This window comes from Chiloscyllium punctatum, chromosome 7 (genome assembly GCF_047496795.1).
Source record: "Chiloscyllium punctatum isolate Juve2018m chromosome 7, sChiPun1.3, whole genome shotgun sequence".
NCBI classification, from domain to species: Eukaryota; Metazoa; Chordata; class Chondrichthyes; order Orectolobiformes; family Hemiscylliidae; genus Chiloscyllium; species Chiloscyllium punctatum.
In genome coordinates this window covers 92,780,177-92,800,366 of record NC_092745.1, presented here as the reverse complement: position 1 = coordinate 92,800,366, position 20,190 = coordinate 92,780,177, and the positions used below count along the sequence as shown (strand labels likewise).

Here is a 20,190-nt window from a genome sequence, read left to right as displayed (position 1 = left end):
AATATTTTATGAATTTCTACTTTGGAAATAGAACCAGTTTGACTCAAGGTTGGGATACAAATAGACTCTAATCTCACACCTTTAATGCACTGTCTGAGCTGAGATGTCACTTTTTTAAAAGCTTAAGTTATCTGAAGAATGTGACTTAAAAGTAGTCCTGGGATTTACATATTAATGAACTGAAACCTGCAATCCCATTCTAAAAGATGAAAGACTTAACAGCTGGTTTTGTTCAATATAATTTCAGTTGAATGACACTAATCTTTTGCTATAAATTGTCTAACGATCCAGTTCCACAGCTACCTGATGAAGGAGCAGCACTCTGAAAGCTAGTACTTCCAAATAAACGTGTTGGACTATAACCTATTGTTGTGTGATTTTTAACATTTGCCATGTTGTCCTACAAGTAAGAAAGTGTATCAAAGCAAGTAGCACAATATGTTTGGAGGATGTGGTTGACATGATTGAATATCTGGCAGCTATAGATGTGAGACTTATAGCAGTGTTAAAGAGTGTGGGATGGCAGTGATGAGTAGTGATTGGTAGAAATTGTAAGTGAGTTATGTCTGAAGCTAGTGTTTCAATGAGTGATGTGATATGCTACTTGAAGATATATTCACTGACCTTGGTTATTTGTGACCTCCACAACTTTCTTGTCCCACTGCTTTTGTCAAATTTATGAAGAACCTTCTCTTCCACCAAGATTTCCAATGCAGTGTCAGTAAACTTTGGAGTGTACTGTCTGAGTTGTCATTGTTGATATTTCACGCTCCTAATTAATGACCTACAGACATGTTGCAATGAGGCATTTGGATGGGTATATCAATAGGAAGGGTTTGGAGGGATATGGGCCGGGTGCTGGCAGATGGGACTAGATTGGGTTGGGACATTAGGTCAGCATGGACAGGTTGGACCGAAGGGTCTGTTTCTATGCTGTCATCTCTATGACTATGCTCCTTCATTTTATGAGGTGCAGATATTCTTTTAAGAGAGACTTAACAAACAATCCAGGTCTTTTTCAATATATAATTTCAGTTACATCACATTGTAAATTTTTGCTATAAATTGTGTCCTACAATCTTGTACTCCACAACCACCTGATGAAGAAACACATTCCAAATGGCCGAACCAATTGAGAGATTCTTTGTGTACTGCAGGCTGTCTTTAACACTTGCTTGTCTCCCATAATTTTGTGCTGTCAGCTCAGTTTTGCAGTCCCTAAACACACTTTCTTATGGTCTGCACGCTGCAGTCATTTAAAATAGAGAGCATGAGAAGAGGTGAACTCTGTAATATCTGCTCTCATTATTAGCTATACAACTCCTTTTACAGGAGTCAAAGGTTCCAAGACACTGCACAGTCACACTACAAAACTGAAATGAAGCCACAAAAGGATATATGGCCAAAAGCCATATCACAGATGCTGAAACCAACAGTTTAACTTCCATTCCTTGCACATATCTTGTTACCACTACAGAAGAAAAGTTGCAATAATCAGAATGCAAAGCAGGTTCTTGAAGAGTCCGTTCTGCCCATCAGTGAAAATCTCTCACTGAGTTCAGAAAACCTTCACTTCCTTACTCCCTTCTGATTAACAAGTAAAATTCTCAAACCTCAGAATACCACCCCCACCCCCCACCCCCCCCCCCCCAACTTTTTAAAAAAATGTAAATGTCAGAATCAAGGAAACCAACAGCGTTTTTAAAAAATCAGGACTTGGTCATGGACACTGTGGATTAACTGCCCAGCTTCAATGCACCATGGCCAATAGGGGTCTTCTTTTTGCCGAAACCCTGCTTTCTAAAAGAAGATAAAGAATAGCCCAGTTTATGACTGTGAAAATCATAGGATGTGAATCTTTAACATAGGTTTAGCTTACTCCATCTTGCTATAGACCTAGAGAGGGTGACAAATATGATCAACAACATTTTAATGTTAAATTGCAAGCTTTCTTATAAGCCAAAGAAAGAGTGGGATTTTGCTCATATTTTAAATTTGAATACAGTCAGAAATTCAGATCAGATGAACAATAAGGAGTATCACAGTAACTTTCAAGTTCTGCAACATTTAAGTCAATATAGTGCATTTTTGACACAGCATCCTGTTGAGGTGTCATTCAGAATTCCCATCAATCTTGTGCAAAAATGTTAATTCTGTAAAATTTAGCAATTGGGGTTATGCTGCAGCTCTATAAAGCCCTGGTTAAATTACACATGGAATATTGTGTTCAGTCCTGGTCTCCTACTTATACAAAGGATCTGGAAGCTTTTCGAGGAGATTTATCAGGATGCTGCCTGGACTGGAGGGCATGTTCCATGAAGAAAGGTTGAGGGAGCTGGGGCTTTTCTCATTAGATTGAAGAAGGATGAGAGGTGACTTGATAGAGTGGATAGCCAGAGACCTTTTCCCGTTGCAGAAATATCTAATACGGCAAAGTGGGGACATGATTTTAAGCCAATTGGAGGAAGGTTTAGGAGACATCTCAGAGGTAGATTCTTTACAGAGTGGGTGGGTGCATGAATTGCATTGCCAGCAGTGGTAGTAGAGTCAGATGCATTAGGGATATTTAAGCAACTCTTGGATAGGCACATGAATTATAGTCAAATTTAGGGTGTGTAGTTTAGTTTGATATTTAGAGTAGGATAAAAGGTCGGCACAACATCAAGGGCCGAAGGGACTGTACTGTTCTATGAACTAAGGATACAACATCTGGCTTCCACTGGAAGTAAAGCAGCTTAACATAATCAGCTACAAGAAAAAGTCAAAATCACATTCATTTTTTTTTAATGAATATTTTACTGTTATTCTTGTATCTATGCCATTCATAGCTCTGCTTGGAGACCTTTTTGAGTCATTGGGTCATATTTCGGAGAGAGTGGGTTGAGAGCAAATTTTTTTTCTGGTGGTCAGAAGAAACACATTGCTGTCTTTGGAATGTATTGCTTATGACCTTTGTGAATTCAATTTTAGCAGATAAAGAAAACTTCCCAGTTGGGGATATTGGCTAGAATCTAATCACTGGAGCAAGCTAACGGATGTATCAATCTGTTCCTTAGTTTTCAAAAGCCAGTGGAAATATGCCATTTTTATACTTCAGCGGAAGTAATTTTCTTTTTTCTTGAAGAAAGACACATTCCATCTCCTCTTTGATGCAATTGGATCCCATTTTATGACTCATGCCATGTGTTGAAATGGTCTTAGGAAGGTTCCAGGTTCAATGTTAAATCTGTATGGGGTGGCTTTTAACCAAGGTAAAAGTAAAACCTCTAAAATTGGTCTCTTAGTCACAGTCTGAAAGTGGTTGAAATCAGATTGGGTTTGTGGTACCACATATTAACCAACTACTCCTGCTAGGATTGCAACTTTCAAGATGTTGAGGCATTTACTTCTGACTATTGTAACATGTATATTTTAAGAAGTAGGTGTCATTAGAACCAAATTCATAGAACATAGAACATAGAACATAGAACAATACAGCACAGAACAGGCCCTTCGGCCCACGATGTTGTGCCGAACTTCTATCCTAGATTAAGCACCCATCCATGTACCTATCCAAATGCCGCTTAAAGGTCGCCAATGAATCTGACTCTACCACTCCCACGGGCAGCGCATTCCATGCCCCCACCACTCTCTGGGTGAAGAACCCACCCCTGACATCTCCCCTATACCTTCCACCCTTCACCTTAAATTTATGTCCCCTTGTAACACTCTGTTGTACCCGGGGAAAAAGTTTCTGACTGTCTACTCTATCTATTCCTCTGATCATCTTATAAACCTCTATCAAGTCACCCCTCATCCTTCGCCGTTCCAACGAGAAAAGGCCGAGAACTCTCAACCTATCCTCGTATGACCTACTCTCCATTCCAGGCAACATCCTGGTAAATCTTCTCTGCACCCTCTCCAAAGCTTCCACATCTTTCCTAAAGTGAGGCGACCAGAACTGCACACAGTACTCCAAATGTGGCCTAACCAAAGTCCTGTACAGCTGCAACATCACCTCACGACTCTTGAATTCAATCCCTCTGCTAATGAACGATAATACTCCATAGGCCTTCTTACAAACTCTATCCACCTGAGTGGCAACCTTCAAAGATCTATGTACATAGACCCCAAGATCCCTCTGTTCCTCCACCTGACCAAGAACCCTACCATTAACCCTGTATTCCGCATTCTTATTTGTTCTTCCAAAATGGACAACTTCACACTTGGCAGGGTTGAACTCCATCTGCCACTCCTCAGCCCAGCTCTGCATCATATCTAAGTCCCTCTGCAGCCGACAACAGCCCTCCTCACTGTCCACAACTCCACCTATCTTTGTATCATCTGCAAATTTACTGACCCACCCTTCGACTCCCTCATCTAAGTCATTAATAAAAATTACAAACAGCAGAGGACCCAGAACTGATCCCTGCGGAACTCCACTTGTAACTGGACTCCATGCTGAATATTTACCATCTACTACCACTCTCTGACTTCGACCGGTTAGCCAGTTTTCTATCCAATTGGCCAAATTTCCCTCTATCCCATGCCTCCTGACTTTCCGCATAAGCCTACCATGGGGAACCTTATCAAATGCCTTACTAAAATCCATGTACACTACATCCACTGCTCTACCCTCATCCACATGCTTGGTCACCTCCTCGAAGAATTCAATAAGACTTGTAAGGCAAGACCTACCCTTCACAAATCCGTGCTGGCTGTCCCTAATCAAGCAGTGCCGTTCCAGATACTCGTAAATCCTATCCCTCAGTACCCTTTCCATTACTTTGCCTACCACAGAAGTAAGACTAACTGGCCTGTAATTCCCGGGGTTATCCCTATTCCCTTTTTTGAACAGGGGCACAACATTCGCTACTCTCCAGTCCCCTGGTACCACCCCCGTTGCCAGTGAAGACGAGAAGATCATTGCCAACGGTACTGCAATTTCCTCTCTTGCTTCCCACATAATCCTAGGATATATCCCGTCAGGCCCGGGGGACTTGTCTATCCTCAAGTTGTTCAAAATGTCCAACACATCTTCCTTCCTAACAGATATCTCTTCTAGCTTATCAGTCCGTTTCACACTCTCCTCTTCAACAATACAGTCCCTCTCGTTCGTAAATACTGAAGAGAAGTACTTGTTCAAGACCTCTCCTATCTCTTCCGACTCAATACACAGTCTCCCACCACTGTCCTTGATCGGACCTACCCTCGTTCTCGTCATTCTCAGGTTTCTCACATACGCATAGAATGCCTTGGGGTTATCCTTGATCCTATCCGCCAGGGATTTTTCATGCCCTCTCTTAGCTCTCCTAATCCCTTTCTTCAGGTCCCTTCTGGCTATCCTGTATCCCTCCACTGCTCTGTCTGAACCTTGTTTCCTCAACCTTATGTAAGCCTCCTTCTTCCTCTTTACTAGACATTCAACCTCCCTCGTCAACCAAGGCTCCCTCACACGACCATTTCTTTCCTGCCTGATAGGTACATACATATCAAGGACACGTCGTATCTGCTCCTTGAAAAAGTCCCACATTTCCACCACATCCTTCCCTGACAGCCTATGCTCCCAACGTATGCTCCTCAAATCCTGTCTTACAGCATCGTAATTTCCCTTCCCCCAATTGTAAAAACTTCCTTGTTGTGTGCACCTATCCCTCTCCATAACCAAGGTGAAAGTGACAGAATTGTGGTCGCCATCACCAAAATGTTCACCCACTAACAAGCCCACCACTTGTCCCGGTTCGTTACCGAGTACCAAATCCAATATGGCCTCCCCTCTGGTTGGACAATCTACATACTGCGTTAGAAAAGCTTCCTGGACACACTGCACAAACACCGCCCCATCCAATCTACTTGATCTAAAGAGCTTCCAATCAATATTTGGGAAGTTGAAGTCGCCCATGACTACGACCCTGTGGCTTCTGCACCTTTCCAAAATCTGTTTCCCAATCTGTTTCTCCACATCTCTGCTGCTATTGGGGGGCCTATAATAAACACCCAACAAGGTGACTGCACCTTTCCTATTTCTGACTTCAGCCCATACTACCTCCAGAGGCAGATCTCCCTCAAACTTCCTTTCTGCAGCCGTTATACCATTTCTAATTAGCAATGCCACCCCCCCTCCTTTTTTACCACCCTCCCTAATCTTACTGAAACATCTGTAACCAGGAACCTCCAACAGCCATTCCTGTCCCTCATCTATCCATGTTTCCGTGATGGCTACAACATCGTAGTCCCAGGTACCGATCCATGCCTTAAGTTCACCCACCTTATTTCTGATACTCCTTGCATTGAAGTATACGCACTTGAGCCCATCTCTGTGTCCGTAAGTAGTCCCTGTCAGTGCTACCTTCTCCACAGCCTCCCTACAGTCTTGGACATCCTGACACACAGCTAGCTTACTTGCTGGACTACAAGTCCGGATCCCATCCCCCTGCCAAATTAGTTTAAACCCCCCCGAAGAGTTTGAATGCAACTGCTGAAATATTGCTAATGGTCCCAAGTTTTGGAAGACCTCTATTTAAGTTGCCAAAACTCCAATCCGTAGACATCATTGACTGCAATGTTTTTTTTAGATATTTTTAATCAATCGGTTTAGACATGTTACAACATGTTACAACACATGCCTCAAGCAAGTGAGACCTTCTGACCCAGAGGAAAGATGCTACTGCTTCACAAGAGCCTCAACACAGTAAATTTTATTTTGTGCGATGGCCCCTTTTCCTTCATAAATCAGTGTTCCACTCCATTAATGTATAATTAGTGTGTGATCATGAGCCTTGTTCCTTAAAGTGTACCTGTGTACTGCCCAGATTTTCATTCTTCCAGTAAGTCATATGCCAAGAAAATTTATTCAAACAAGTTGATGTTGCTTTGGAGCAATAATAATAACACAAGTGATTGCAATATTGTCCCCTGTGTACATTTGCAGATTCTACAAAGGGTCGTTTGGTAAGCTTTTGAAAGACTATACCTAGTTTGGCCGGCTATAGACTGGCAGTGGACCAGTAACCTGACTTAGTGTGGAAAACATCCAAACATTGGAAATAAAAACATATAAAATTAAAAAGATCTGGATGAGAGGACAATTGCTTCTTTTTGGTGCTATCCACTAACTGTTATGACAGCTTTTACAGTGAAAACAGATCTCTCCATTTAGGGGCAACAAAGTGTCAATACGTTTTGCAAATCTTGAGATTTTTCCTGACTGATGCTAAGAGGCTGTGATCTTTGTTAGCTTTTTTTTTGTCCTCTCAATATCAGACACTCGGCAACATCGGGGGTAAAGAAAGCACGGATCTAAAACTCATGCCACTGAAAGTACAATGAATATAAAGAAGTTTTTCTTAACCAGCTGGGCTTTTTCAGCTCTTAGTAAAGGCAATTTTCAGTGGGCACAACTGTTTTTACTGAATTTATCAGTCAAAAATACCTTTCTGTTAGTTTAATTTGATAGTTCATTTATACAGCTACAACTTATTCAAAGAATGTAGCTCATTTCGAGCAGCAGCCAAGACACACACCCCTCAAAGTTAATACTTAATGCAGTCCAGAGGTGCTGGAAGCAGCATAGAAAAGAAAAACAAAACTGAAAGATAAACTTATCTGTTTGAACTTGGCATCACATGTTGCAGCAGAGCTACAGAAATATTTTATATTTTCATATCCTTTATTTTTCAGGCTTTTATTTTTCCCCATTCTTTTATTAGGAGAAAGTGAGGACTGCAGATGCTGGAGTACCAGAATTGAAAAATGTGGTGCTGGAAAAACACAGCAGGCCAGGCAGCATCCGAGGAGCTGGAGAATCGGCGTTTCGGGCATAAGCCTGAATTTCCTGAAGAAGGGCTTATGCCCGAAAAGTTGATTCTCCTGCTCCTCGGATGCTGCCTGGCCTGCTGTGTTTTTCCAGCACCACATTTTTCAACCCCCATTCTTTTATTAGTCTGCCTCAACATGTCATTAGGCAGATGCCCTTCCCACTTGATGTGAGTCAGCCATTGTCACATGATTCTAGATATCCTGCTGGTAATCCACTCCAACTTGCCATCACCCCTCTCCCCATAACCCCCACCCCCCAACCCCCACCCCGCCAGGTCTCTCTCTCTCTCTCTCTCCCCCCAAGGTGGGGAAACAGGAAATGAGGAAAAGACCTACCATGAAGTAATCTTTGCTTACTTTAAGATCTTGCTCTGTTTGTGCCATACCTTTGAGTGACTGAGAATTTCCTGCTTGATGTTTGGCAGAACATGGGTGTCAAAAAAAATTGGCATAGCATACATTCTGACGTTCAATAATTAATCCACATCTGTACTATATATTTTCATATAAAATGAGTCTCCAGGGTTACTGGGCATAGGATGAAGAGGGGCAAGATCATGTTTCAGGTCAGGTATAGTCCACTCTGATTTCTGATTCCCTGAAGGCAATTACTTTGCCATCAGCTTAAATACTGTTCTTTTGAGATGCAATTCCCTGTCTTCCCTGACAGGTCAAAATGATATCCCCTTGCAAATTCCCTCCTGGTCTTGCCTGAAGGAAGACAAAGAGTTAGCTCCTTGAGAGATGGTAAGCTGATGAGACTGATTTCTGGAGATGCACAGTGCCCGGCTCCCAGAGCCCCAATATCAGGGGGCACACTTACCTGCACTTAACCAGGAGCGGAGACTATGGTTTCCAAAGCAAACTGTCACTAAATAATACTACATACTGTGAATTGACTTACAGCATGTCTCCATTACTGCCTTGTGAGTTTATGGTGGCCTTTAGCATGTCTGCCATATGGTCATTCCTGGTTCTCACTGAGGACATGCACAGCATTAAACAGCTGTGCACAGATGACTTCAAAAAGTCACTGATTTATTTTTCTCTATCGTAGTAATTCATCTTGCCCCCACCCCCAAGGAAGCCAGTAACACAACCCGGGTAATGCAATTTTACAGAGTGGCAGGATTTCATAAGCTCCAAGGATTCAGTGATTGCACTCATGTGGCCATAAGTACTCCCTTTCTTCATCAGAATAGATCAATCCAAATACCAGAGGCATCAACAGGGAAGGGTTTCACTCTCTAAATGTTCAGGTCACATCATCAAGAAAATGAATGGTTACTTCCCTGGGAGCAAGTACAATGCCTTCACAGAGCCAATTTACACATCAACTATCTGCATGTTGATTGAGTGACGTTACCAGGTAATACTGCCAAATCATTAACAGATTTGCTATATATTTCTTCGGAACCAAGTTGAGGGCAGTTAAATGTATTTTACAGCTTTAACATTTATGACCAAGTTCAGCTGGTAATACACTGAAGACTTTCAAGGTCAAATCTTTGCAGCCATTTTAACTCGCTGTTCACAGCTGTACATTCAGGTTTGAAAAAGAAAGAAAATGTGCCTTCTCATCCCTTCAGAATATTCTAAAATTCTTCAAACAATTAATTACTTTCAAGTACGGGTTTATAGTAAATGTGAGAACAAATTTGTATTCACAACTGGAGAATAAATATCTGTTGTTGATGGTGCTGGTTGAGAGAGATATGTTAACCAAAAGCATAATGAGTCATTATTCAATTTGTGCTCCCAGCAACTCCAATAATAGCATTAAAATACCAAACAGAAACCTGTATACACTGATGTGCCAGCAAGCAGTTTTCATATTCTGGGCTGGTTTCAAGCCTCAAGATGCAAAGACCTCTTTGACCTCTTCCTACCTAATGCTTTCTGTGTGTCTGTCTCTGTGTGTCTATCTCTCTCACCCCCCCCCCTCTCTCTCACACACACCTCTCTCAAACCTTCTGTCCCCAACACCCCCATTCCCATGATCTGTTCTCCTGTCATCACATCATTGTCTCTTCCCATATCAGTTGCATGCTCTCTCTCCCACCTGACTGAGTTCATTTACACCCTTTTAGCACTCTTGCTTTATTTGAACTGTGCACTTAGTTTTGAGTCCCCGAGAGCAGCATCGTAGCACCTTAATTGCAGTTTTAGAAATGATGGTTACCCCACCATAACAAAAAATTCCCCAAGATGCATAGTCAATCAGTATGTAGTATATACAAACAATGAATCAGGAGCACCATTAAGCCATTCAGCCCCTCTAGCCTGCCCTGCCTTTCATAAAATCATGTTCCTTCCTAAAAATGGAAAGAACTATGAATGCTGTAAATCAGCAACAAAAACAGAAGTTGCTGGAAAAGCTCAGCAAGTCTGGCAATATCTTTGGAGACCGACCCTTTCTCAGAATTTCAAGGATCCTGCTCTCACCACCTTTTCAGGGAGAGTTACAAAGACTCAAGATCCTCAGAAATTTTTATTTAGGGTGAGGGGAGAAAGATATAAAAGGGACTTAAGGGGCAATTTTTTCATGCAGAGGGTGGTGCGTGTATGGAATGAGCTACCAGAGGAAGTGGTAGAGGCTGGTGCAATTACAACATTTAAAAGATTTTAAATATTCATAGAGCCATCTGGATGGGTATACGATAGGAAAGGTTTAGAGGGATATGGACCAACTGCTGGCAAATAGGACTAGATTAGGTTAGGATATCTGGTTGGCATGGATGAGTTGGACCGAAGAGTCTGTTTCCGTGCTGTACATCTCTATGACTCTGTGTTTAAAATTAGGAGTTACCCATTTAAAACAGTGACGTCGATTCTAGATTCTCCCGTAAGAGGGACCATATTCTCCTTATCTAACGAGTCAGGATTTTGTATGTTTCAATCAAGTCATTTCTAACTCTCTTTTAAACTTCAGCGAACGCAAAGCTAGCCTGTCCAATCTTGCCTCATAAAACGACATGCCCATTCCGGGTATTAATCTAGTAAACCTTCTGCGCTGTTTCCATCACATTTACATCCTTCCTTTTAGATAGTTGTGCAGGCGGGGAGTTTTCCCAAGTGAATAAGCAAGGGATGTACAGGATTAGTGGTGTTGTAGTTTGGTGTGAATAAAGGTTAATGGGGGAGATGTTGCATACATTAGAATGGCAGAGTGTGAATCTTTGTAGAAGGTAGGTACAGTAGCTGAGGTGTGGGAGAGAAATGGGGGCTCTTACATTGACAGAGTAAAGAAGGACATCGGTCTTCTTCCTACAATGCTGAGCATTCTTTTTTTCTTTATTTACTCACAGTATGCATGCCTATCTGGCTGGGCCAGCATTTATTGCCAAACCATAATTGCCCAAAAAGCAGTTAAGAGCCAATCACATTGCTGTGAATCTGGAGTCACATGTAGCTCAGTCGAGGTAAGGATGGCAGTTTCCTTCACTAAAGGATATTAGTGAACCAGAGAGAATATTCCTGACAATTGACAACTGTTTCATGGTCACCATTAGCCTCCCAATTCCAGATTAGATTACATTAGATTCCCGACAGGGTGGAAACAGGCCCTTCAGCCCAACCAGTCCACACCGGCCCTCCAAAGAGTAACCCACCCAGACCCATTTCCCTCTGACTAATGCACCTCACACAATGGGCAATTTAGCATGGTCAATTCACCTGACCTGCACGACTTTGGACTGTGGGAGGAATCCAGAGCACCCAGAGGAAACCCACGCAGACACGGGGAGAATGTGCAAACTCCATACAGACAGTCGCCCGAGGCTGGAATCATACCTGAGAACCTGGTGCGGTGGGCAGCAGTGCTAACTGCTGAACCACTGTGCCCCCCTTATTTTTTATTGAATTAAAACTGCACCATCTGCAGTGGTTGGATTTGAACCTGGGTCCCCACAACATTAGCTGAGTTTCTGGATTAATATCTAGCAATAATACCACTAGGCCAATCCCAATCCTCCAGAGACAAAACGCTACTTCAATCTGGATCACAAATTCAGACCAGGCTAGCATGTCTGGTATTGTGGCCTCCACTGGTGACCCTGGGGGAAGTGGAAGTCATGCCTATACACCAACGTGTCCAGTGGGATCTCCAAGACTATGCCAGCAATTCTGATTTCTCCCAACTGTCATACCAGAGGCAAATGTCAATACGGAGAAGCTCCAGACTAACAGTCAAGAGTGTGGTGCTGGAAAAGCACAGCAGGTCAGGCACATCCAAGGAGCAGGAAAATCGATGTTTCCGGCAAAAGCCTTTCATCAGGAATTCCTGAAGGGCTTTTGCCCGAAATGTCAATTTTCCTGCTTCTCGGACGCTGCCTGACCTGCCGAGCTTTTCAAGCACCACCCTCTCTTGACTCTAATCTCCAGCATCTGTAGTCCTCATGTTTGTCCAGACTAACAGTGCTTGTCTGGGTGCACAGCAGGATATTAAATGTAGTGACGAAGGATGCTGGTCAATTCCAAGATCACCAATGAGCAGTGAGCTCTCCAAGATCAAGAACCTGCCTGGGTAAGATGGGACAGAAATCAGATATGATACTCGCCATGAAATCTGATATGAAAATGTGTTGCTGGAAAAGCGCAGCAGGTCAGGCAGCATCCAAGGAACAGGAGAATCGACGTTTCGGGCATCAGCTGACCTGCTGCGCTTTTCCAGCAACACATTTTCAGCTCTGATCTCCAGCATCTGCAGTCCTCACTTTCTCCTCGATGAAATCTGATATGCCAATTAAAGCAGCAGGTTGGGTAAAACATGGTGGGGTGATGTTACAACCTCAAAGCAAGAATCAATCCACCAAATACAATGTATTTTGCATTTTAATAAAGTATGATTTCAGTCTCAATTGAGATTTCACGATAGTTTTAAATCTCAACTATTTACATCCTATGACTATCATGGTAAAATCACCAGAATCTCAGTCTCTCATTAGAGGCAACTGGTAGCAGTTTAACTTGATGGTTACTATGCCTCAGGCAAGTGGTGAGATTGAGAAGGTGGGACCTTCCTGGTGACCTCTGCCAGTCTGGATCTGAAACCATGCTGTTGGCATCACTAATCTGCTATCCAGTCACCTGTGCTAACTGACATCTATGACTATAACTAAAACATATAAACAGGTTTTCTTCTGGTAAATCAATAGGATTTATTGTACAGAACACACAATATCTAAAAATAATTTTAAAAATCAGTCCAACTCTCTCAAATGCACTGCATTCACAAGTGATCTCGTGGAAGTAGGCTACAAAGTAGAAGGAAAGGTGAATTTATTTTTAGTCTAAAACTGTCAGTTCCATATGGACCCTGTAGATTTATGACTTGATAGTATCAAACTGGGCTTGATGATCATTCCAGAATCTATATCATGACAATTTAATGTTAATTAATCATTTATGTACAAGCATTCAAATTAAGAGCAGAAGTAAGCCATTTGGCCCCCCCAGTGGATGATCTGATGACTCTGCATTCCTAATTGCCCCCAAGAGCCTTTCAACTCTAATTTCTATCCCTTCTTCTCGAATCAATAGCTGCTGGGTTGTCTATGGCATGTGGCAGGTGAAACAACAGACAAGATATACTTCTGCAGTGTGACTGGGGCACAAAACAAAGTGCCTATTCAGTGTCTTTACTTTATCATTTGATTTTCTTTTGATTAAGCAGTTTCTTAATGTACAAACACACAAGTTCTTCCTTCACAAATAACCAATTACCCAAATATGGTCCTAACAAGCTGATTCTAGGTCTACTGTTGTTCCAGGAGGAACTTTCTTCTCAATCAGGATGTTGTCCAAAGGGATTGACTTTGACTCTGACTCTGGTTTCTTCGACAGGTGAGGTGCTGGAAGATTGGAGGTTGGCAAACGTGGTGCCACTGTTTAAGAAGAGCAGTAAAGACAAGCCAGGGAACTACAGACCAGTGAGCCTGACATCGGTGGTGGGCAAGTTGTTGGAGGGAATCCTGAGGGACAGGATGTACATGTATTTGGAAAGGCAAGGACTGATTCGGGATAGTCAACATGGCTTTGTGCGTGGGAAATCATGTCTCTCAAACTTGATTGAGTTTTTTGAAGAAGTAACAAAGAAAATTGATGAGGGCAGAGCAGTAGATGTGATCTATATGGACTTCAGTAAGGCGTTCGACAAGGTTCCCCATGGGAGACTGATTAGCAAGGTTAGATCTCACGGAATACAGGGAGAACTAGCCATTTGGATACAAAACTGGCTCAAAGGTAGAAGACAGAGAGTGGTGGTGGAGGGTTGTTTTTCAGACTGGAGGCCTGTGACCAGTGGAGTGCCACAAGGATCAGTGCTGGGTCCACTATTTTTTGTCATTTACATAAATGATTTGGATGTGAGCGTAAGAGGTACAGTTAGTAAATTTGCAGATGACACCAAAATTGGAGGTGTAGTGGACAGCAAAGAGGGTTACCTCAGATTACAACAGGATCTGGACCAGATGGGCCAATGAGCTGAGAAGTGGCAGATGGTGTTTAACTCAGATAAATGCGAGGTGCTGCACATTGGGAAAACAAATCTTAGCAGGACTAATACACTTAATGGTAAGGTCCTAGGGAGTGTTGCTGAACAAAGGGACCTTGGAGTGCAAGTTCATACTCTTTGAAAGTGGAGTCTCAGGTAGACAGGATAGTGAAGAAGGCGTTTGGTATGCTTTCCTTTATTGGTCAGAGTACTGAGTACAGGAGTTGGGAGGTCAAGTTGTGGCTGTACAGGACATTGGTTAGGCCACTGTTAGAATATTGCATGCAATTCTGGTCTCCTTCCTATTGGAAAGATGTTGTGAAACTTGAAAGGGTTCAGAAAAGATTTACTAGGATGTTGCCCAGGGTTGGAGGATCTGAGCTACAGAGACAGGCTGAACAGGCTGGGGCTGTTTTCCCTGGAGCGTCGGAGGCTGAGGGGTGAGCTTATAGAGGTTTACAAAATTATGAGGGGCATGGATAGAATAAGTGGACAAAGTCTTTTCCCTGGGGTCGGGGAGTCCAGAAATAGAGGGTATAGGTTTAGGGTGAGAGGGGAAAGATATAAAAGAGACCTAAGAGGCAACTTTTTCACTCAGAGGGTAGTACGTGTATGGAATGAGCTGCCAGAGGATGTGGTGGAGGCTGGTACAATTGCAACATTTAAGAGGCAATTGGATGGGTATATGAATAGGGTTTGGAGGGATATGGGCCGGGTGCTGGCAGGTGGGGTTAGATTGGGTTGGGATATCTGGTCGGCATGGATGGGTTCGACCGAAGCGTCTGTTTCCATGCTGTACATCTCTGTAACTCTATGACCCAGCCCAATACACAGGTACTGTTTGGATATTTTGTGAATGGTTTATAAAATTCAGAGGTATAGACAGATAAATGTTGAGGGCCTTTTCCCTCAGGTGGTGGAGTTCAAAACTAGGGGGGATATTTTTAAGGTGAGAGGAGAAGAGGGGCACCTTTTTTTACATCAAGATTAGCTCATGTGGGGAATGAACTACTAAAGAGAGTGGTGATTGCAGGTACAGTCATAGCATTTAAAAGATAGTTAAATAAATATATGATCAGTGAGGGTTTGGAGGGACTAATTTAGTTTGGAAACATGGCTGATGTGGACTGGTCAGATCAAAGGGTCTGTTTTCATGCTGTGTGATTCAATGACTCTTTAACTTGATTGTTGCTGGCGGATTACTTAAATAGTCTGACTCCATTGTAATGTCCTTGAAATTTGTAGGTTAGCTATGCAGAAGTTCAGCCATTGTTGATGGTGTTATTTTAAATCCTCTACAATGCTGTTGTCCAGTCTTTTTCCTTTTTTATTCTGGTGTCTGCAGCCCACTCAGAGTCATTTCTGATATAAACATGGTTTTTATAAACACTACAGCCAAGAAATGGATTCTACAGCTGCTAATGAAGAGCAGTTGTTAGGTTTACCAGGCTGTAAAGAAAACCCTTTAACTCTGGGTTTCTTAAACACTAAACTATGCTTTCCATACCCCCACCTGCCCACCCTTCCCATCATCACCACTACTGCTACCAGGGCTTTCTTAGAAATATCACATTTCAAAGTAACTGACACTATAACATCTGCCTCAGATCATTGAAAAATAAATACATGTGAAATATCATCAGTGAATTCTGGAATGCCTTTGTACACATTTGGAGAGACTTTCCCCAGACAGGTGAAATATCTCCAGATTTATTGCATTTGCTTCAATCATCTTAACTGAGGTATTTCATATATATTTGCACCCCAAAAATATGAAAAGCAGCTTTTTCTTTTTGGAATAATCTAAGTGCTAGACCATCAATTCAGAAAACTCTTAGCCAGCTGCTGTTTATTTTCAGTGAGTAGGAACAGACTGCACTGACTAATGTGAGGGTGTAACATGAGGTTGGATGCATCAGAGGTGAAATCTATGGGTCACTAAGGAGGTCACATTACAGAAAAGCTGAACCAATTGCAGTTCACAGCATGCGTTGAAATTTTCAAACTTGAATCCAACTAATATTTATGCATCAGTATGCAGAGTTGTTTTTGCAAATATGGGAGAACTGTTGGTACAATTAGGAATCTAGCATTATTGTACAGAAGAACTGTGCTCCAAAACTTGTCATACCTTTAGCTGAGCTGTTCCACGTGACCAATTAGATGCTAGTGCCGTGGCTGAACTGTTCCAGTCAGCTACAGCACTCGCATCTAATTGGTCATGTGGAAAATATGCCCAGTATAGCAAAACCAGGGCAAATCCAATCCAGCCAATTATTAATCTCTGTTTACTCTCAAAAATCATTAAACTGATGGAAATGGTCATCAGTGCTGTGAAGCAGCACATGCTTAGCAGTAACCTGCTCATTGAACCTTGCTTTGGGTTCTGCCAGGATCACTCAGCTCCTGATCTCATTACAGCCTCGATCCAAACATGGACAAAAGAGCTGAACTGCAGAGGTGAGATGAGAGTGACCGCCTTTGATATCAAGGTGACTTTCGACAGTGACATCAAGGTGCTCAGGCCAAAAAAAAACTGAGTCAACAGGAATCACAGGAAAATTCTCCACTGGTTAGAGTCATACCTGGCAAAAAAGGACAATGGTTGTGTTTGTTAGAGGTCAGTCATGTCAGCTCCAGGGTATCTTTGCATGAATACCTCTGGGTAATTCCTAGACCCACCATTTTCAACTGCTTCATAAATAACATTCCCTCTGTCATAAGGCCGGACATGGGGATGTTTGCTAATGATTGATGCTGAAAGTTACACAATTACCACTCCTCCGACACTGAAGCTGTTTATGTTGGAATACAAAATGAAGTGGACAATATCCATGTTTGTGTGACAAGTTGCAAGAAACATTCATGCCATGCAAGTGCCAGGCATTCACCATCTCCCAAAGAAAGCATCCTACCATCACACCTTGTCATACAGAGGCATTATTGTAGCTAATGTAACAAGGTCAGCCATCTAGACCTCATAGAATATGAATTACCTGATTGGACCAGATTAACAGCCCCAATCAGGGAGCATTGGCTGACAGAAAAGAACAGAAGTGTTCACTGCTTTTTATGTAACTGGATTGGCTTTCTATGTACAAATGTCATTGTCGCTGTCTTGTCATATGTGAAACTGGGATTTGAGGTTTGTCCTCATCTCTCTGTAAACTGGTTGAATGGTAGGATTTGGAACCTGGCTTTGCTGCTCCTCTCCCTTGTACAATTGCTGTTGTATACAGCTGTAAATGTTAACTGTTTTTTGTAAACTGTTTTGTAATTGTTTAATAAAATTTAAAAAAGAACAGAAGTGTTGTTCTGTGGTGCTGTGGAGTCCGTGGACCTTGTGTATATTGGGTGTGGGCGTTTGCACTCCCTTTTTGATTTTCTCAAAAACATCCTCCTCTGCTTTTGGCTGCACTTCAGTCCCACGCTCCTGATCTTCGGGCACCCGGTACGGAGGAGGGAGGGCAGGTCTGAAGACCTCCTCGTGGGTCTGCTTCTGGGCCTGGCCAAACTGGCCATTTTAAAAAAAAAACAAAAAAAATAAATAAACAGGGGTGTCAAATATTCAGAAAGAAATAAAAAGGACAGAAGTGTTGGAGAAAAAATAAGCACTACTGCAGTTAGATTAGATTCGCTACAGCGTGGAAACAGGCCCTTCGGCACAACCAGTCCACACTGACCCTCTGGAGAGTAACCCACCCAGACCAATTTCCCTCTGACTAATGCACCTAACACTATGGGCAATTTAGCATGGCCAATTCACCTGACCTGCACATCTTTGGACTGTGGGAGGAAACCAAAGCACCCTGGAGGAAACCCACGCAGACACGGGGAGAATGTGCAAACTCCACACAGACAGTCACCCAATGCTGGAATTGAACCTTGGACCCTGAACTGAGGCAGCAGTGCTAACCACTGAGCCACCGTGCAATAGTGTGTGTGTGTGTGGGGGGGGGGGGGGGGGAGGGGCGTTGGTAAAAGAAAACAAACAAGAAAAAAGAAAAAAAAAAAGAAAGAGAGAAAAAAAAGAACAGAAGTGTTAGCAGGGCAGCGGTGGACATCCGGTACATGGCCACTGCCATTTGATGCCTTAAAACAGCGGTGCTCGGACCTGACATAGTGCACCAGTTGGAGGATGCTCAGGTGTGCAGTGGAATCCCGACCGTGTTCACCCCCAGCCCGGATGGAATTTCACATTGGCCCCAAGGTCCCATACTTCCTGCGGGAGCCTGTGCCCCACAACCTGAGCTGCCTCTGGAATTTTAGTTTGTCCCTTTTAAGGACATAAAAAGGTGGGCCCTGTATCGACTGCTTCTGCACACCGTCCACCTCTTCTCCCTCATCCACCGTCCAGACACGCCTTGGCGTGCCCATTTGCCACCGGGCGGTGGGGATCCCCAGTGGAGGCATCTCTACGCGGGAGTCCTCCCCCACTCTCTTGAGGATCTGGGGTGGAGGGTTCTGCACGCAGCAGTCCCCTGCAACCACAGTTTGCAGTGGTTCATGGATTCCCAGCCCAACAGCTTGTTCTGTGGTGCCGTGGAGTCCGTGGACCACGCGTATATTGGGTGTGGGCGTTTGCACTCCCTTTTTGATTTTCTTAAAAACCTCCTCTTCTGCTTTTGGTTGCACTTTAGTCCCACACTCCTGATCTTTGGGCACCTGGTATGGAGGAGGGAGGGCAGGTCTGAAGACCTCCTCGTGGGTCTGCTCCTGGGTCTGGCCAAATTGGCCATAAACCAGTCCAGGCAGCGGGCCGTGGAGGGGGTTGTTAGGGCCGACTGCCTGCCCCTCTTCCGCCCAGGTGCCCAGGGGGAAAATAAATAAATAAACACAAGTGTTGCCCGGTACGGAGGGGGGAGGGCAGGTCTGAAGACCTCCTTGTGGGTCTGCTTCTGGGCCTGGCCAAACTGGCCATTAAAAAAACAAAAAAAAACAGGAGTGTCTGATATTCGGAAAGAAAAGAACAGAAGTGTTGGGGAAAAAATAAGCAGGGGGTAAAAGAAAAAAAAATAAACAGGGAATTAAACAAACAAGAAAAAAGAAAAAAAAGAAGAAAGAGAGAAAAAAAAACAGAAGTGTTAGCAGGGCAGCGGTAGACGTCCGGTACGTGGCCACTGCCATCCGACGCTTTAAAACAGCGGTGCTCGGACCCGACGTAGTGCACCAGTTGGAGGATGCTCAGGTTAGATTAGATTACTTACAGTGTGGAAACAGGCCCTTCGGCCCAACAAGTCCACACCGACCCGCCGAAGCGCAACCCACCCATACCCCTACATTTACCCCTTACCTAACACTACGGGAAATTTAGCATGGCCAATTCACCTGACCTGCACATTTTTGGACTATGGGAGGAAACCAGAGCACCCGGAGGAAACCCACGCAGACCCAGGGAGAACGTGCAAACTCCACACAGTCACCTGAGGCGGGAATTGAACCCAGGTCTCTGACACTGTGAGGCAGCAGTGCTAACCACCGTACCACCCAAATCCCCCTCCAAATCTATTTTGATTTAATCCCTGCCCTCCCCTTCACCATTTGATCACGCAGCATTGCCCTTTGATGTGAAGGGCACTGCTTGTCACTGGCCACTTGGGTGTTTCCCTTCTTCCTATTGATGGAAATTGAATAAAGTTTTGTGCACCTTGTGTCTTTCGCTGTGTCTCACACCTGCACAACATGGGTGCTGGGGAAAAGATTAGATTCCCTACAGTGTGGAAAGAGGCCCTTTAGCCCAACCAGCCCACACTGACCCTCTGAAGAGTAACCCACCCAGACCCATTTCCCTTCAACTAATGCACCTCACACTATGGGCAACTTAGCATGGCCAATTCACCTGACTTGCACATCTTTGGACTGTGGGAGGAACCTGGAGGAAACCCACGTAGACACAGGGA

At 43.5% G+C, this 20,190-nt stretch overlaps 1 long non-coding RNA gene across 1 annotated transcript in view; it reads left to right on the top strand.

The window, feature by feature from the left end:
- Window positions 1–17,511, top strand: part of LOC140479937 (uncharacterized) — a 31,520-nt gene extending 14,009 nt beyond the window's left edge. The window contains exon 3 of the long non-coding RNA XR_011961160.1: window positions 13,642–17,511. This is a non-coding gene — a long non-coding RNA (uncharacterized lncRNA). The remainder of the gene's footprint in view (window positions 1–13,641) is intronic.
- The last annotated feature ends 2,679 nt before the right edge of the window (window positions 17,512–20,190 follow it).